The sequence below is a fragment of the Leucopleurus acutus genome, assembly GCF_964270905.1.
Source record: "Leucopleurus acutus genome assembly, chromosome: 6".
In the NCBI taxonomy this organism is placed as follows: Eukaryota; Metazoa; Chordata; class Mammalia; order Artiodactyla; family Delphinidae; genus Leucopleurus; species Leucopleurus acutus.
Genome location: NC_139149.1, coordinates 47,227,302 through 47,247,641, shown reverse-complemented (window position 1 = coordinate 47,247,641; position 20,340 = coordinate 47,227,302). Strand labels below are relative to the sequence as shown.

Sequence of the window (20,340 nt, the reverse complement as noted above, 5' to 3'; positions counted from 1 at the left end):
GTACAGAATCAACTTAACGGAAAAAGGATAGTCTTTTCAGTAGATAGAGCTGGCAAAATTGGATATCCATATGGCAGAAATGGATTTTCATCCATACTTTGCATGATATGTACAAAGTAACTCAAAATGGATCACAGGCCTAAATGTAAATAAGACCTCAACTATAAAGCTTCTAGAACAAAACATAAGGAAAGCAGAAAATCTTCATGATTTTCTACTAAGATTTCCAAAAGCTGGATCAATAAAAGTAAAAACTGATAAATCAGTTTTTATCAAGATAAAAATAAACTCTGCTCTTAAAAATATACCCTTAGGGCTTCCTTGGTGGCGCAGTGGTTGAGAGTCTGCCTGCCGATGCAGGGGACACGGGCTCGTACCCCGGTCCGGGAAGATCCCACATGCTGCGGAGCGGTTGGGCCCGTGAACCATGGCCGCTGGGCCTGCGTGTCTGGAGCCTGTGCTCCGCAATGGGAGAGGCCACAACAGTGAAAGGCCCGCGTACCACAAAAAAAAAAAAAAAAAAATACCCTTAAGGGAATGAAAAGATGTACTCATTTCACTAGCCACTCCTTCTTAATTTCTTTTCCTGGTTTTTCCTCATATCTCCACCTTCTAAGTATTGCAGTATCACAGAACTGAGTCTGTGTGAAATCACTCTTTGATCTCACCATTTCATATTTTAAATACTATAAGCAAGTAACTCCCAGATTTGTATTTCCAGCCAGGACCTTACCCCAGACTCCAAACTTATATAGCCTTCTTTGTGCTTAACATCTTCACCTGGATATTTAATTAGTGTCTTCAACGTAACAAGTAACAAACAAACCTACTGATTTTTAAAAAAATAGATTTATTTTATTTATTATTTATTTTTGGCTGTGTCAGATCTTAGTTGCGGTGTGCTGGATCTTTGTTGAGGCATGCAAGATATCTTCATTGCAGCGCTCAGGTTTCTCTCTAGTTGCGGCGTTCGGACTCCTCTCTAGTTGTGGTGTGCGGGTTTTCTTTCTCTAGTTGTGGCGTGTGGGCTCCAGGGTGCATGGGCTCTTTATTTGTGGCGTGGGGGCTCCAGAGTGCGTGGGCCTTGTAGTTTGGGGCATGCAGGCTTTCTCGTTGAGGCTCACGAGCTCAGTAGTTGTGGCATGTGGGCTTAGTTGCCCCACAGCATGTGGGATCTTAGTTCCCTGACCAGGGATCAAACCTGCGTCCCCTGCATTGGAAGGTGGATTCTTTACCACTGGACCACCAGGGAAGTCCCAAACCAACTGATTTACACCAAACCACAACACCCTCACCCAAAGCAGCTCTTTTGCAGTCTCCCTATGTACATAAACACTAACTTTTGCCTTCTAGTTCCTGAGGACAAAAACCGTGGAGTCATCATTCACTAGAACTCTTTCTCTTATAGCACATATCAAATCCATCAACAGATCCTTTACCTCTACCTTCAACATATATAAAGAATCTGACCCTTTCTACTACTTCAATCACTACCATCAGTTCTAACCTTAGTATGATCATCCTTTGCTTAGAATTTGCAGCGATCTCCTACATGGTCTAACTTCCATTCTTTTTTCACTAGTCTGTTCTAATACTAAAGCCAGAGAGAACTTTTTCAAAGGTAAGTCAGGCCATGTCCTTTCGTTGCTCAAAGCCACACAGTGGTTTCCTCCTCAGGATAAAAATTCAACATCTTTGTATAATGGCTTCAAAAACCCTGCAGAATATGGCGCCATCTGTGGCACTCTCTTGACCTTATCTCTTGGTGCTCTTCTTGACCACATCAGACTATTTACTGTTTGTTGAACAAACTAAGCATGCTCCTGTCACAGGACATTTGTAAATCTTGTTCCCTCTGCTTGGGAAGCTCTTCCCCCATAAGACTACATGCCTTATTCCCTCACTTTTAAAAAGTCTGTGCTCAGATGTCTTATCAGGAGGCCCTTTCTCACCTTTCCTAGAACTTCTTGTACATCTTGCTTTCCCTACTTTTTTCCGTAAGACATGTCAAAATTATATATAGCAGGCATGTGCAAACTATGGCCATTGGATAAATCTTAGCTACCACCTGTTTTTGCATATAAAGTTTTCTTGGAACACAACTATGCTCACTTTTTTATCTGTTGCCTATGGCTGGCTTTTCACTACAATGACAAAGTTGAGTAATCGCAATAGAGACATGAGACCTCTAAAGCCTAAAACATTTACTGTTTGGCCATTTACAGAAGAAGGTTGCGGACCCTGATATGCACTATGTGTTTGCTTGTGTTTATTGCCTGTCTCTCCCCACGAGAAAGTAAGTCCTATGAAGGCAGTTACTTTTTTCACTGCTGCATCCTTAGCACCTAGAATAGTATCTGGCACATAATAGGTATTCAATAAGTATTTCAGGAACAATTAAATGACAATTAAAGAGAATACATGATATGGTCTAGTAATTAAAGGATATATTAAAGGATTTTAGGCTTTAAAGACAAAAATTCTTTTAGATTATAAGCTTTGTTATTATGTATCATTATCATTTAAAAATAAATACACTTTTTTTTTTCAATTAAGCATGTTTGCAATTAAGAAAAGAGACTCCTGTGTAGGGGGAATTCCCTGGTGGCCTAGTGATTAGGATTCCGGGCTTTCACTGCAGTGGCCTGGGTTCAGTCCCTGGTCGGGGAACTGAGATCCCGCAAGCCACGCATGTGGCCAAAAAAAAAGACTCCTGTGTAAAGATGGTAGAAAGAAGCTACAGAATTTCCCTCCTCTGATACCTAATGATATGATCTTCAACAATTTTTTTTAAAAAAAAGATAAGAACAGCAGAACCAGAAGAAAAAAAGGAAACAAAACATTTGTCAGCAGTAACCAGAAATAAGAAACAGGATAGAATCTCAATGTCATATATTTCAAAAGATGATAGCTGAGGAAAGAAAAAGATTTGCCAAAGCATGGAATGGCACCCAGCCCCATTCTCCCCCAAATCTTATCTTAATGTCAAGATTAATGATGATCTTGAGATTCATCATTGATACAACTGAAACAGTAGGGGGAGTAACTGTGTAGAGTCTCCTTACATTTTTCTTTTTCTTACTATGTGAAAGTAGAAAAAGCTGCTGGGAAGAGATGTCTGAAGGTGAAAAGTGAGGATTAGGGATGATTTCCTGGCAGAAGCAGAGGCTTCAGGACTCCTGAATTGAGGGAATGGTCTATATCCCAATGGCTATCTCCCTATAGGAATAAGTTTGTTCCCTCCCCAAGTAGTTAGGGTGAAACACCAGGAAAATCTCAAAGAACTGATCCCAATTCCTCCAACAAAAGCCACACATAAAAGCTGCCGCACACAAAAACAGAAATATGGATCAACGGAACAGGATAGAAAGCCCGGGGATAAACCCACGCACATATGGTCACCTCATTTTTGATAAAGGAGGCAAGAATATACAATGCAGAAAAGACAGCCTGTTCAATAAGTGGTGCTGGGAAAACTGGACAGCTACATGTACAAGAATGAAATTAGAACACTCCCTAACACCATACACAAAAATAAAGTCAAAATGGATTAGAGACCTAAATGTAAGACCAGACACTATAAAACTCTTAGAGGAAAACATAGGCAGAACACTCTATGACATAAATCACAGCAAGATCCTTTTTGACCCACCTCCTAGAGAAATGGAAATTAAAACAAAAATAAACAAATGGGACCTAATGAAACAGAGGCTTTTGCACAACAAAGGAAACCATAAACAAGATGAAAAGACAGCCCTCAGAATGGAAGAAAATATTTTCAAATGAAGCAACTGACAAAGGATTAACCTCCAAAATTTACAAGCAGCTCATGCAGCTCAATATCAAAAAATCAAACAACCCAGTCCAAAAATGGGCAGAAGACCTAAATAGACATTTCTCCAAAGAAGATATACAGATTGCCAACAAACACATGAAAGGATGCTCAACATCACTAATCACTGGAGAAATGCAAATCAAAACTACAATGAGGTATCACCTTACACCAGTCAGAATGGTCATCATCAAAAAATCTACAAACAACAAATGCTGGAGAGGGTGTGGAGAAGAGGGAACCCTCTTGCACTGTTGTTGAGAATGTAAATTGATACAGCCACTATGGAGAACAATATGGAGGTTCCTTAAAAAACTAAAAATAGAAGTACCATATGACCCAACAATCCCACGACTGGGCATATACCCTGAGAAAACCGTAATTCAAAAAGAGTCATGTACCACAATGTTCATTGCAGCTCTATTTACAATAGCCAGGACATGGAAGCAACCTAAGTGTCCATCGACAGATGAATGGATAAAGAAAATGTGGCACATATATACAGTGCAATATTACTCAGCCATAAAAAGTAACGAAATTGAGCTATTTGTAGTGAGGTGGATGGACCTAGAGTCTGCCATACAGAGTGAAGTAAGTCAGAAAGAATAAAACAAATACTGTATGCTAACACATATATATGGAATCTGAAAAAAAAAAAAAGGTTCTGAAGAACCTAGGGGCAGGACAGGAATAAAGACACAGACATAGAGGATGGACTTGAGGATACGGGGAGGGGGAAGGGTAAGCTGGGATGAAGTGAGAGAGTGGCATGGACATATATACACTACCAAATGTAAAATAGATAGCTAGTGGGAAGCGACCACATAGCAGGGAGATCAGCTGGTGCTTTGTGACCACCTAGAGGGCTGGGATAGGGAGGGTGGGAGGGAGACGCAAGAGGGAGGAGATATGGGGATATATGTGTATGTATAGCTGATTCACTTTGTTATAAAGCAGAAACTAACACACCATTGTAAAGCAATTATACTCCAATAAAGATGTAAAAAAAAAAAGCTGCCACAAAAGCTCCTCTCTTCTTATTCTTTGGCCATACAAAAAAATTCACAGTACATAAGTTTCTTTTTTGACATTTTTAAAGATTCAACTTATATTATCTTTTTTTTTTTTTTTGATGTCTGATCTTATTTATTTGTTACTCTTAGAACATCTCACTTTTGACTGGACTCAGAAGTAGAAGCTCTCAGCGAGGACAGCCTCCGTTTCTTCGCAGTCTCTTCCTGGTGTTTTTCTTTGGCCTCCTTCATTCTCTTGGCCAAAAGTTTAGCAGATTCTGCAGCCTCTTATTTTTCTTAGTTCGCTGTTTCTTCAGAGCAATACGCCGACGTTTGTGTTGCAGAACACGTGGAGTAACAAGACGCTGCACCTTGGGTGTTTTGGTCCTAGGTTTCTTACCTTCTTTGTTTAGGGGCTTTTTCACAACATACTGGCGGACATCATCTTCTTTAGGGAGTCTGAAAAGTTTGCAGATTCTGCTAGCTCTTTTGGGCCCCAGGCGATGAGGCACAGTAGTATCAGCGAGTCCAGGAATATCCTTCTCCCCTTTTTTTACGATGACCAAATGGAGAACGCTCATTTTGGCATCCACAATGCAACCCCGCACAGATCTGTGCTTTCTTTCTCCAGTCCTCCTTGGTCTGTAACAGGAATGCCCCTTACTCAGTAGTAGGCAGACTCGGCCATGTCCAGAAATGGGCAGAAGACCTAAATAGACATTTCTCCAAAGAAGATATACAGATTGCCACCAAACACATGAAAGGATGCTCAACATCACTAATCACTGGAGAAATGCAAATCAAAACTACATGGGTCAAGACACCCTGCTTCATGGGGAAACCCTGTTTGTCGTTCCCACCACTGATTCGGACCACATAACCCTTCCATTCTTCACCCAGAGCGTCAGCAGCAACTTCTGTAGCCATACGCTTCTCATAAAAGTTACGAAGTTTTCATTTATCTTCCACTTCAATGAGTTTCTGGCAGCCAGTGGCTGGAAAAGAGATGTTCAGCCTCATTCTGAAGCAGCCGACCACCTCCGAGGCGCCAAGAAAAAGAGCTCAACTTATATTATTTCCAGGTGATTTCTATCATTTGATTTGCCTCTCAGAGGATAATTTTTTTCTCTCTCTCTCCAATTGCCTCTCTTCAGTCAAGAATGGGAAAGAGAGAGAAAGGTTATAGATATATGGGGGGAGAGAGAGAAGTAATAAAAAGTAATTTTAATGCACTTGGGCTAGGATCTGTGTAGCAAGCGGGATCTTATTTCCCCAACCAGGGATGAACCCATGCCCCCTGCAGTGGAAGCATGGATCCTAACCCCTGGACCACCAGGGAATTCCCTGGGCTGGGGTATTTTAAAGCCATTGACTCTGTTTTAAACAAAATATGATGACTTTTTTTGGGTAAACTATTCTGGTAAAACAGTAAAAGCTTCCCAGAATAAGCACAAAATAACACTTTCCAGTATTTTTGTCTCTAAAGGTAGAAAAGACACTAAAGCTAAGGAAGTATTAATTCAGTGTTGCACTTCTCAGAGCAAAAGTAGATATAAAACCATACAGTTGCCAAGTTTATTAAACCTGCAGCAAAATAATAAATATTATGTCTGGCAAGAACTCAGGATCAACTATTGGCAGAATTCCTTTAATGTGATAGTTTTGGACATTATAATATCAATGATGTAATAAGAAAGCATAGTTACTCTACCTACTCTTTTCTTAATATAAATTTATTTATTTATTTTTGGCTGTGTTGGGTCTTTGTTTCTGTGCGTGGGCTTTCTCTAGTTGCGACGAGCGGGGGCCACTCTTCATGGCGGTGCGCGGGCCTCTCACTGTCGCGGCCTTCTCTTGTTGCGGAGCACAGGCTCCAGACGTGCAGGTTCAGTAGCTGTAGCACACGGGCCTAGTTGCTCCGTGGCATGTGGGATCTTCCCAGACCAGGACTCGAACCCGTGTCCCCTGCATTGGCAGGCAGATTCTCAACAACTGCACCACCAGGGAAGCCCTCTACCTACTCTTAACATGTGCATGCTAACAGATACTTTACAGTTGGGTGAAACCTTCTATGTACAGAGCATACATGGATGTTTTACTGTTTATGAGGGAGAAGTGCTTGACAGCTTCTTGTTTGTTTTTCTTTTTAATCACTGAAAATCCATGCTTAAAGGGAAAGAAATTTTTAAATTTTGGCTTGTGATTATTTTTTGAGCCAAAAAATTTTCTGGAAAAGGTTTGTTGGATTCAGTATTGACAGAGTACAAGCAGAGAACAGGAACAACATCTCTACACTAGTTAAAGAGTTGACACTTAAATATTATTTCTCATAGTGCATTATTGCCAGAGCACAATTGTCTGTAAACAATATGGACTTTGATCTTCATTCAGTTTTTAAAGGAAATCATGAGAATTGTGCCTATGATTGAATTTTGGTCCTTGAGTATATATTCTTCAAAATGCTGTGAAAAAAAATGAGCAGTGAATAGAAAACTCTTGTTTTCCACCTTGAAACAGGTTGGCTGTCAAGAGGGAAGTTAGTCATATGCATTTTTGAAATCAGACATGATATAAAAATATTTTTTCATGGGAATTCTCTGGCAGTCCAGTGGTTAGGACTCAGCACTTTCACTGCTGGGGTCCGGGTTCAATCCCTGGTCAGGGAACTAAGATCCTGCAAGCTACTCGGCAAAAAAAAAAAAAATTTCTTCATGACCCTAAAAAAGACCATTTCTGTGATTTCAGGTGGCTTGCCCCAATGGCAGCATGTATCAGAAGCTTGAAAAGCCTAAAATTGTCTTTCAGGGCTAAATTATTACATTAGGGCTAAATTATTACATTAGTGCTGAAAATAATATATTAGGACAAACTATAATGCAAAGAAGGCTTTATTACTATGAGATGGACTGTTTCACAAATTAGGATATGCATTCTTCTTCCGCCATCTCCACCCAGAAAAAATAACCACTTCTAATGTGTACTCATTTCACTTTGAATACCTCTATTAGAGTATTTAACACATTGTATCAGATATTTTGGAGTATTTACATTTCTCAGTTGGACTGTGCACTCCTCAAGGGCTAGTGATCGTGGTCCTCCCCAAAAGAGGTGTGCTAGTAAATCTTTCTGGGAATAAAAATAATTACAATTTATAAATAATAACATATACAATACTGTATTGTAAAATCCATATAGGCGATTGATTCTTACAGAATGCTTTGGTTGATTTTTACCAAACTCTTGTTTCTATAGCCCTGTCTGTAGCCAACCTATAGGTGTGCAATTGTTGAAGAATGTAGTATTAACATAAATGGTCATTGATATTTTTGTCTAAGTAAAAGAGTAAGATGAAAATTAAACTTTACTTTTTCATCAATGATGTGACTTCTCACTAACTCATTAATAGTTTTAAAATAGTATTAGAAGATTATTTATTTCAGCGTAACACTTTAAATTTAATTTGATTAATACTTTTTTCTATTACTTAAGTCTAGACCAGTGGTTCCCCAACCTTTTTGGCACCAGGGACCAGTTTCATGGAAGACAATTTTTCCATAGACTGGGGGCAGGTAGGGATGGTTTCAGGATGATTCAAGCACATTACATTTATTGTGCAGTTTATTTCTATTATTATTACATTGTAATATATAATGAAATAATTATATAACTCACCATAATGCAGAATCAGTGGGAGCCCTGAGCTTGTTTTCACTTGCCACTCACTGATAGGGTTTTGATATGAGTCTGCAAGCAACTGATTTATTATGGTCTCTGTGCAGTCAAACCTCTCTGCTAATGATGATCTGTATTTGCAGCCGCTCCCCACTGCTAGCATCATCACCTCAGCTCCACCTCAGATCATCAGGCATTAGATTCTCATAAGGAGCGCGCAGCCTAGATGCCTCACATGCACAGTTCACAGTAGGGTTCGCACTCCTATGAGAATCTAATGCCACCACTGATCTGACAGGGGGTGTAGCTCAGGTGGTAATGCAAGAGATGGGGAGCGGCTGTAAATACAGATGAAGATTTGCTCGCTTGCCCACTGCTCACCTCCTGCTGTGCGGCCCAGTTCCCAATGGGCCATGGACTGATACCAGTTCGTGGCCCAGGGCTTGGGGACCCCTGGTCTAGACTATCAACAAAACATTAAGCTCATGCCCTGATTTGTAGCATTTGCCGATTTCTAGGTTGTAAACATTCCCACTGTGGTCTGTTTCAAGCTGCCAATGTGATATCACTGGTAATAGAGTTGGGAAGAGATGGGCAGTAGCACACCACTGTATAGCTTTTTCTGCATGCTACAATGGACATAAATAACCTCAAGGGCATCGATAATAGTAAAGCATAATAAAATAAGAAGTGATGAGTTGTATTTATTTGTTTTTAATATAAGTTTGAAAATATTTATTTTTGGTAATGGCTGTGTTTAACTAGTAGCTTCAAGAATCCCTAAAGATTTAATTTTTGACAGCATGTGCTTGTATGAGTTGGATTCATCACACTGCTGCCCCTGGAGTGGTCCCATGCATAATCTACACAGCCTTATGTGACTGATTTGTTAATTGATTTAATGCAATCAACTTAACATGTTCATCATATGCCCTTGGCTTTTATGGAGGATTGCTACAAGAAAGACCATACAAATGATGTCTATGCATTGGCTATAAGATTACATCAAAACTTTGACATTTTACTCCAATGTTTTAAGTTTGTCTTATTGAATTGGTTACTTTCTTATTTATCAGACAAGAATAGTATCCTGTTCCCTCTTTGTTTTATCTGCCTTGAAACTCACAGGTAAATTGTACACTTGATCATAATAACTGTTAGTGCAGACCAATAACATTTCATTTAAAAAAAATCTTATGTTCAAATTTTAAGATATATATATGTATATATACGTATGTACATATACATACATATATACATATAATACATATACAGACCTTCATTCATAGATATATATGTATACATACAAACACAATTTCAAATTAGGTTTCCTAAGGTACATTTGATATGAAATGTTGAATAAAGTCTTAATTTGTTTCCTTTATTTACCAGTTTTCAAAGTAATGAGTTGGTTCCCTAGCATTCTTCAAAGGTGAACAATGTGTTTTTTAAGTATCATTATGAACTCATGTCTTAAGATATATTTGTTATGTTTCAATCCATTGTAGTTATTCTTAACAAGTTCAAATTGTCTCATCTTTGGCCAGTGGGAGCCAATTCAAGTTGGGTTCTTCAAATTTACTCTCAAGTCCTTTTTATATGACCCCAATAATCTTTGATAGTTTTCATGCTTAAAGGTATGATAGGGTATTTTAGGCTTATCTTGGCCATTACCTATCCCAAAGCTAGAATCAACCTTTGCTTCAAGGAATTTGTTTCAGGGGCAAATGATGTTTAGTGTCCATAATTGGAAACATAAGTATGTGCTTGTTGCTACTGAAGTAGTCCCTGGTTTTAGGCATTTACAGTGGGCAGAACTAAGAAATATATATTTTTAAATATAAAATATGTGATGAGTTCATTCTAATACATCCAGTTCAAATTCATGATCACAGAATTTTTATGTAACTCATTGATTTTACATCTGTTTCTTTTTTGTCCCACATCCAAAACACCAACTTAATTATCCATTTGCTTTTTCTCAGACTATGCATACAATAATATTACAATAACACTGCCAATTAATACCACAAAACTATGGCTAATGATAACAAATTAAGTTCCTATTTTGTTGCTTCTTTAAAGTTCATTTTCTTAGTTTAAATCCTATGAGGAAAGTACTGTTAAATTATTGTGTTTGTATGTGATTTTTAAAAATTACTGTGTTTAAAGTCACTTAGAATATTCTTCTCTGTATGGTTATGCCACCAACTCCATATACAATTAAGTTCATTTATTTCATTTAGAAGGGATTGCTTTTAAAATTTAATGTATTTTTGTTTTATAATTATGTAAATTATTTTATGTTTCCAAAATCACATTTTTATGAGAAACCTTCCTACTATTCTATCTTTACTACCCTGCTCTTTTCCTTTTTACAGGTAACCACGTGTTTTAAGGTTTTGACTTTTCATTTCATTTAAAAAGTGAAATACATATATAGATGAATGGTAGCATGCCATAGATGCTTTTCTCTACTTTGATTTTTTTTACTTAACAAAATACTGGAGCTGACAGTGAAATACTTTATATTCCATATATTCTTTATTCCTTTAAAAAATTGCATAGTACTTCATTGTATGTGTGTACCATAATTAATTCAGCCATTTCCCTATGATGGAGATTTGTGTTATTTCCAGATGTTAACCTAAAACAATAAACGGCCAGATATTTTACCAGCAAAATGGGTTTATTTGGGGGCAGCAAAGAATTGCAATTCGTGACATGTGACTCTGTGAATCACATGCAAGTCCAATAAAGAAAAGGAAAGAAAATTTTTTTATAGAGAAGGGGAAGTTGGGAGAGATGTTGATAAACAAAAAGTCCATTGGAGGAAACTGGGAATTCAAAGTATAATGGCTCTTAATTGGCTGAGTTGTGACAGTTTCATTGGCTGAGCTGTTGCCAGGCAAAGAAGAGATCTTTCTTGCTTCTGCTGGCATTTGTAGTAAGTAAAACAGTGTCACTTCCAGCTGGAGATGCATGGTATGTCTTTTCCTATTGGGATCATTGTATGGACCTTGACTGGTACATGGGCTCCCTCTTTTGGCCTTCAGACTCCATTTTAGTGAGGTTTCTCTATTAATTTTCATGCAGACTTTTGCTATAAGAAACAGTGCTTCAATGTATATTTTCTTATATACTTATTTTATATTTTTTCAGTTTTGGTCAGATTCTTGGAAGTGGGATTTGCTAGACACAAAATAAATGCATATGTAACTTTGCTAGATACCGTAAAATTCTCTCTTGGAGTTTTTCTATTTTTCACTCTAACAAAGAATATTTGAGAGTGTTCCTTTTCCCCACAACTGCCTCACTAACAGGCTGTGTTGTGAAACTTTTGGATTTTTGCCAATTTGTTGGGCGAGACATAGTATCTCAGTGATTCTTAATTTGCATTTCTCTTATGAACAAGGTTGAGAATGTTTCTATTTAAGGGGCATTTGCATTTCTTTTCCTGTGAAATGTCTGTTCACATCTCTTGCCATTTTTCTCTCAGGGTGTTGGTGTTTTATTCATTTTTAGATACTCTTTATATGTAGGGTTATTAAATTATCTCTGATATGTTACAGATTTTTTTCACAGTTTCTCATTTGTCTTTATACTTCACTTGCAGTATTTTTTTCTTTTTCTCAATACAAAAGCTTTTTATTTTTACATATTGAGATTTACCAATATTTCACTTTACTGCATCTAGTTTTGACCATTGTTAGGAACGTTTTCCCTACTCTCCAACTATAGAGGAATTGACCCATAATTTCTCCTAGTACTTGTGTGGTTCAAATTTTTATATTTAAATATCTGATCTTTTTGAAATTTATTCTTGGAACAGATCCAAATTCGTCTTTTTCCTTATGACTACCCAGTTATCCCAACATCACTTATGAAAACGTCCATCTCTTCCTTACTACTTTGAGATACAGCCTTTGTCTAAGTTAAATTTCCATATGCACTTGGGTAATTTCTCAACTTTCTATTGTGTTTATTGGTCTTTTTATTTCATGTGCCAATGCCACTGTTAAATTATTAAGCCTTTATAGCATATTTTAATATCTGATATTACACCCTCCCCCTACTCCCAATGCTCTTTTTCAGAGTTTTCTGGGCTTTTCTTGTTTTTTTTTATTCCAAATGAATTTTATAACCAACTTGTGCTTATAACAGCATTCTTTTTTTGGGGGTGGTGGTGGTGGTGCTGTGTGCCTTGTGGCACGGCATGCAGGATCTTAGTTCCCCGACCAGGGATCAAACACATGCCCCCTGTAGTGGAAGGGTGGAGTCTTAACCACTAAACCACCAGGGAAGTCACACAACAGCATTCTTAATCAGCAGTGTTTATTTGAAGCACCATCAGAATTTTTTTAAAAAAGGAAATAAATACTAGGCCCCCACCCAGACCTAGTGAATCTCTAGATATTGGGCCTGGGTATGTATATTTTGAAAAAGCTGTCCAGTTGATTTTAATAATCCCATTTAAAAATGACCTAAGGGGACTTCCCTGGCGATCCAATGGTTAAGACTCTGCGCTTCCAATGCATGGGGTGCGGATTCGATCCCTGGTCAGGGAACTAAGATCCCATATGCTGCGCAGCGTGGCAAAAAAACCCCAAAAAAACTTATAAAGCATAAATTCAAGGTCTAATTCCAGACTACCTTATGATTTGTTTTACCTTACGTATTCTGGACCTTACTAAGTGACTGCAGCATTTACCCAGTTCCCTAAGCCAGAAGCCTCTCTAGTTTTCCTTTAGTTCTTCCTTTCCTTTAACTCTCTCTGTTTTCAGTTGGTCACAAAATCCACATTTTACCTCAAAAACGTCTGGCTTTAAACCTCCAATACCACTGTCTCTTACCCCTTTTCTCATGGACTGTTAAGCAATCTCTTCATACTACAGTCTATTATCTGCACTGCCTACACAGTTATTTTTCCCTAAAAATAAGGTCGATCATGTCACTTCTTTGCTGACCTTTGTTGGCTCTCAGGATAAATTCAACCATGGTACTCAAGGCCTTTCACTCTCAGGTCCAAGCCTCCTTTTCCTCCTTAGTTCCTGTTATTCCACACCTCACACTGAATATTCCTGTTACAATGAATTTCTCACTAGTGGATGGACATCACACCTAGTAGCTCTTTGCATTTAAATTTATGGTTTCTTTCACTTAGAATCTGCTCCTGCCTTCCTTGCCTGGTAAGCTCTCAGTATTTGAGATGCAGTTCAAATGGCATTTCTTTGATAAAGCTTTTTATAGACTCTCAGTCAGAATTAGTTGCCCCATTCTCTTTATTCTCACAAAACTTTATTATTTGTATCTTTATAATGTGATTTTTGTGAGTCTTTAATCTCCCAGGAATTTCACACTTTCAACATCAACCAGAATGTGAGCTTTTCATGTTTTTCCAGCCTCTAGCAGAGTGCACAGCATACAGCAAGCACTCAAATGTTTGTTCAGTGAATGAAAACAAATAAAGCTTCATTAGTCTGTACTGATTGAAACAGAAACAAGACATGACAATGGCCAACTTGTTCTACTATTAAGATCTCTCCTTCGTTTGGCTTTTTGTAGTTTATAGTCAGCCTAGACTTTGTTCTCTGTCCATGGCAATTCCTTACTCTTTGAAGGTCCATGTACAATACCTACAGTAGTAAATACCTGTCCATCTTTATATCTGCCTGTTTAAGAAGTTCTGTCTTGGTCCTAAAAATAGATGATGCTTTATAGAAGAACGTGCAACAATTTAGTCTATAGTGGTGGAATAATTAGTTTATGGCATTATAATTTAGTTAAATTATTGGTATTAGTAATTAGTTTAGGTATGTATCACATAGAATTTCAGAAATAATTATCAGTTATATTGGAAAAGATCTATTTGATCATTAAATTCTTTTACATCAGGTATTGATTTAGATGATGATCTTAAGTAGAAGACTGCTATGGGAGACAAATTATTTTAAAACTTGTGATTATTTTCTCTTTTTTTACCCCCTCAGCTCTATGATTATGTTGTCATCTCTGAAATGATCAAATGTGATAACATGAAAAAGGGAAGGAATCATATTAAAAAATAATTTAGGCACAACTTCTTAGTAAATGGGTATCAAATACTGGAGTAATCCAGTTTCAGATTTTTAGTGTATCATTATTTTTAAAAATCAGTTTTAAAGGTAGATTAAATTGGATAATTAATATATTTGAATTACCAAATAACAAATTATTTTAAAGATATATTTTAATATAAAAATTGAAGCTTTTGTTTTTTATTGAAATATAGAAAATTCATTTTATGAATTTTAGATATCAATCTGTGTGAGTTTTTCATTTGTCAACTATTTTGTTAATTATTGATTTTCATTTAACTGTATTTCACCTTTAAGAATGTTGCAAAAATATTTTTCAAACTATGTAAAGAGCCCTGATGATAATAAAAATATAGTTTTAATATATTTTAAAGACACCAAGATCAAGTTCTTCATTATCACCAGTTTTATCCCTTATTCTAACCTTTGATGACACTAAGTCTTATTTTAAGTTACTTCATCATTCAACCAAGGAAAAGACAACTTTGTGTTATATGTGGCTTCAATTTTAAATTATATATATATACATTCACACACTCTCTTTAAAAATTTTTTTGAACTGTGGTTCTAAAGTCTCCCAGGAGAATGATAGGAATTTCTAATGTGAATTTTTCTATAAGTTAATCACTTTCATTATCTGTGAACCATTTTTTCTATTGATTAGGCATATATCCAAACTTTAAATTACTAAATGAGTTTTCTTATGTTAAATAGTTTCCCCCACAGGTTTTTTCCTCTAAAAACTAGGCAATGTAAATTACATATTCTTATGAAACTTATTGTTTGGAAAACCAATGTGTCATCTTCAAACCCAGTATTATTTCAAAATGTTATTGGAACCAAAAATTGAACTATGCTTTGCAGTATACTGTTTAAAGTATTTAAGTAAAAGATACAGCCTAGTTATCTAAGTTATTCAAGTGTGCCACAACTTTATTTCAAGAGAAATGTTTTAAGAGAATTCTTTATGAAAATTGAGACAATTTGAATCTAGCTATTTCCTTTTATCCTTTCAAAATTGAATATTTTCAACAGTAATGCTAGTGATTAGGCAAAATATCAGAAATGGATTGTTGAAATATTAATATTAAAATACTTTATTTACATATAGAAATATCAGTGAATTGTCTTGTTTACTTCCAAATATTTTAAAATACTGTTTTGAGTAATGACCACTATTCTATAAAATGCATGAACTTTATTATATGTTACTTTGCTAAAGTAATATGTAAATGATGGCTTTCCACACTTGTTGTAGTCTGTATTTTTCTTCTGTAACATTATTAGTAAATTTTGATATTGTGGAACTGTTGACCAGTCATACATGTACAGAGCTTGGCCTCTGAGTTAATTAAATATGAGTTAATAATATATTATAAGGAAATTATTATCCTTATTACAGTTATTAGGTAGTTACTCAAATTATAGCTTCAAAAGGAATGCAGAGCATGGAAAACTCAGGATTAAATTATGCATTTGAACCTTAGGCCAGCTTTTACTGTAAAGACAGTTTTCTGCTAAGACTGAAATTGTATGTCATTGAAATTAAATGCTTTTCTGGGGATGGAAGGTTCCAGTTTTTAATGAAATTACTGAGTGTGGTGTAGTGAAATGATTAAAATCTGTATTCCGGGAATGTGGCAGGGAAAAAAAATCAATAAATGCTAGCACAGCTTTGCTGCTCAATGTGAATCCTGAGAATGAAATAAACTACTACAAAAATAATAATTAAAAACATATCAGCACATTAATTTATTTAGCATCAGTCTCCTGAGACATCATCTTCACTAATTTTTAGCATACATTTTACTATATAATGAGCAGCCTTCTTTTCAGATATCCCTATTAGACAGGCAGTATTTCTGCCCTTCCCCCCAGCGCTCCTGCATTGCAATCATTGTACTTGCACTTATTATGTTACAAATGACCGAGGTAAGGCTGACATTCTCAGTGCATGCAAAAAGACCTAGTCTGCCAAGCTTTTTTTTTTTGTCTTAATGAAGCAGCTTTGTGAAATCTCCCCATGTGTTAATACTAATGAAGATCCTCCAGCACAATTAAAATCACAGCCAGTGGCTGAAGAGGAAACATAAAACAATAGCATCTTTTAAGATACATTTATCCACATATGCATGCACAAAATATACATATATGGTCAAATTAATTTTCTATAGCTTGCCTTTCACTTGCTCTTTATCCTGAAAATTAAATTATGCAAGTTTTAATTATATGAACTTTTGAGACTTTAATGTGTTCCAGGGGAAAAACACTACCTCAATGAAAAAAATTTTTAATTATTTATCTTCTTGGGTAATAAAGCGTTACCACGGTTAAGACCTTTTTAAAAGAATCATTTTTAGGAAGCTACAGGGTGGTGTGCCGTAGGAGGGAATTGGGTGGACTTCACCTTTAACTTTTTTGGTTTTAGGATGCTGAAATTGGTGGGAGAAAATGGAAGGGTAAAAAACAGGAAGTTGGAAGAAATTCTGGGGATAGACAAATAGCATACCTTGTGTGTAATTTAAAGATGGAGCAATGGGCTACCCAGTTTTCACTTGATTTTTTAAGTGTTCTAATTCGTACAATTAGCTATCCTCCCCCCTTTTTCTTTTGCCCTCTCAGAAGCTGGGGGGAAAAACTACTGAGGTTACCTTTTACAGTTCTAACGTATAACTTTAAAATGATTTACTATTTTAACGTTTTATATAAATTTTAACTCAATCCATAAACATTACAGCAGCTTAACTTGCCGGTGTCAGGGCAGTAACGTTTTACCCCGGGACCATTTTGCGTCCTGCTTTTTATTTTATTTTGAGTTCCAAACATCCACGAATTTTTGGCATATTACATTAGTTGGCTTTTAGAGTTTAACCAAATTCTGAGTTTACAGACAAAAAAGTTTAGGTAGAAATGGTTAATATATGCTCCCTATTCGCCAGTGTACTTTTTTTTAAAATTACGTGTTCAATCCTATTTTCTGTCTTCTCTACTTTTAACGGCAAAACAAAACATTTGAGTTTCTTAACTTTTTCCTGGGACAAGGATCGGTGCAAACTCAAAGCTACAGGATTCTTGGGAGGAAGAAGCAACCCCCTCCCTCCCTTGGCTACTTTAGGAGCTGATAGGTCATTTATTATTGGAACTGAAATGGTATAAACAATTCTCTTTTTTCCCTTGTTAACAGCAACTTTCATTGTTAGAGAGAGGAGAGAGAGAGAAGCCTCGTTGGTTGACGTCACTTGGTTCATGAAGCCTTCGCCTAGAAGTGAAGCTGCTGAACAAACCTTGAGAAGAATCATCTCCTGCTTCAATCTGCTGCTGGATAGGAACTAATCAGAGAGAGAGAGGCGGAAGACGGAGAAGGAGGGCGTCCAGGGCTTTCCCGATCACAAATTTCACCTCCACTCCAACTCTCTTTATACTTTTCTTGCAAAAATAATAATAGAAATAAGGAGGTGGTGGGGTTTCCAAAAACAAAAATCGTAACCTTCAACCATCTGGGGAAGGCAAAAATCCCATCAACCGCAACTCTCAGTTCGAAAGTAAAGGTGAGTTTAAAATCCTCGGGTGTGAGGGGTGCGGGTGACGATGAAAATTCCAAATATCGTAAAGCCGGTTGAAACCGAAAAGGAGAAACTACGCTCCAGAGAGCGGGTTAGACTCCAGAGTTGCTTATCTCGAGGCGCTCGCCCTGCCCGCCCTGCTCGCCCTGCTCGCCCTGCCGCGGCTGTTTACCCTCGCCGGTCGGTCTGTCTCTTTGTTGTGCTGGCTGGAAGGCTGGGGTGGTGCTCGGGGTCCCGAGTGCAGTTTGGGGGAGGAGGACGCGGAGATGCGTGGTTCTGGGTGGGAGGGGGGGTGCGGTCTCAGGAGAATGTAAACTTTATTCCTAGCTGCCGGTGCGGGACTTCGGTCTAGCAGGGCCGCGGGCCGTGCCTTCGCCGGCGCGGGCATACGCTGCCGTGGCGAGTCTGCCTCCTTTGTGCCGGCCGCCCTGCTCGGCCGCCCGGGCTTCGCGTGTCCTTCCTCCCTTCGGCTTCCAGCGCTCAGGTCGCCGCCAACAGTTTGGCTTCTCAAAAAAAACAACCTCTGGCACTGTTGCGATCGCCGTTCCTACCCGGGAATAGCCGCTGCTCCCCCCATCCCCGCCGGGGTAGTTTCAAGATACACCCCCCCCGTCCGCCTACTGCTGCCCTTTTTTGCCTCCGCCCCCTCTTCCCTGTAGGACTGCTTAGCTGCGCCTGCTACACCCCCCCCCCCCCCCCGATTCGGGCCTCTTTTGCTCTCTCTCCTGTAGTAGCTTGGAGCTCAGGAGTTTACGGAAAGTGAGCTGGGGGGGGTGCAGGTGGGACTGGGAAAAGATCTGGATACCTGTGAAGGTCTGTTTCAGTACGCAGAGGATTAGAGGAGCATAGCTTTTCCGACAGTAATGTCTGTCTCCCAGCAGTTCTTCCCCGGGAGCTGCCCCCTGCTCTCAACTCTTCTTCGGTCTTCTAGTGTTCTTGTTGCTCCCCCTCCCCCCTTCCCTTTCGCGGCTCCTCTCCTCTTAAAGTAGTTCCACGAACCCTAGAATTGGGACTTGGGAAAGGAAGGAAGTGTTCGGAGAGTCAGAGCTGGCCCTGCTGTTTGGGAGATTTTCTCTTCTTTTCTCTCCCTCTGTATTTATCTTTTGTGTGTTGCTTCCTTATAAAGAGAGAAGCAGCTGCAGTCCTTGGCCGAGTTGTTGAAATTTATCCCTTTGTGTATATTACAATATCCTCCATTTTTTCCCTCTGCCCTCTAAACAACAAGCGTTTCGCCATCTTGGGCAATTTTTATTCCCAAGTCCCTCTTTTTTTTTTTTTTCTTATTTTTTAAGGAATGGAAAGAAGCCTTAGAAAGTCGAAAAGTGTGTCTGGGTAAGACAAAGTTTAGGGAATGTTCAGGGGGTCCAGTGACGTCATGTAAACTTTATGGAGAAATTTTCCCAGGAGTAAATTTTTCGCTTAATTTTTTTCCTGTTTTAAGCGACCATGTAAAGGACCATGTAACTTAACAGGCTGACGATAAGCTGTGCTCCTTATTTTTGTGTTCTCTCAAAGTGAGCCCTCAGTTTCTGCACATTTTATGTTTTGGTAACAGGTGGAAAATTATGTGCAGAAAAATGGTGGTAACTTTTATAGTGTCCTTTGGTATTCACTTAGCTTTTGTCTGCATGTTTCTTTAAAGGATTTGAATGTTATTTTTAATTAACATGTTTCCTTTCTTATTTACTCCACTCTCTTCTGTGGATTTGTCTTTAATCAGCTTGGTTAATATTTACGTATACTTATTTTAGATGACTTAGATCCCCTTTTGTAATTAACTTATATATTTTACATATGCCTTTACATTTGAAAAGGTACAACTACTGAAAATACCTGGAGATACTGGATACTTTAAAAATTTAGTAGCAGTATTAAGTAAAACTATTGGTGAAAATGTAGTTAGTATTTAAAAGGCAGAATAGATTTTAAAATATATTCTATAATCTCAAGTTATGCCCTTTGTCAACCATTATGAAAAGATAAACAGTAAAACTGGCGTTTTAATTTGCTTGTCTAAAATAGTTTTTCACCTCACTAAAGTTCGGTTGGTCACATGATCAAACTTAATGATACACTGACTGGTATATAAATAAGAGGCACTGTAAATTGAATGGGAAAGTGGAATTCTGTCTGCTGTAGTCATTTTCAGTCAGCATATTTACTTCTCTTCTAACAAGGACATG

At 37.7% G+C, this 20,340-nt stretch overlaps 1 protein-coding gene and 1 pseudogene across 10 annotated transcripts in view; one reads left to right on the top strand and one right to left on the bottom strand.

Annotated features, from left to right (window-relative positions):
* The window catches only part of BAZ2B (bromodomain adjacent to zinc finger domain 2B), a 381,771-nt gene that overhangs the window by 65,614 nt on the left and 295,817 nt on the right, over positions 1-20,340 (top strand). For all 9 annotated transcript variants that reach the window (XM_082841899.1, XM_082841898.1, XM_082841900.1 and 6 more), the window contains exon 4: positions 17,779-18,142. The gene's annotated coding sequence lies outside the window, so the exon portion shown is untranslated. The remainder of the gene's footprint in view (positions 1-17,778; positions 18,143-20,340) is intronic.
* On the bottom strand, positions 5,002-5,898 carry LOC309962998 (small ribosomal subunit protein eS6-like; annotated as a pseudogene). The gene is made up of 2 exons: positions 5,670-5,898; positions 5,002-5,554 (listed from the first exon to the last, which is right to left on the bottom strand). The product of its transcript is annotated as a small ribosomal subunit protein eS6-like (transcript).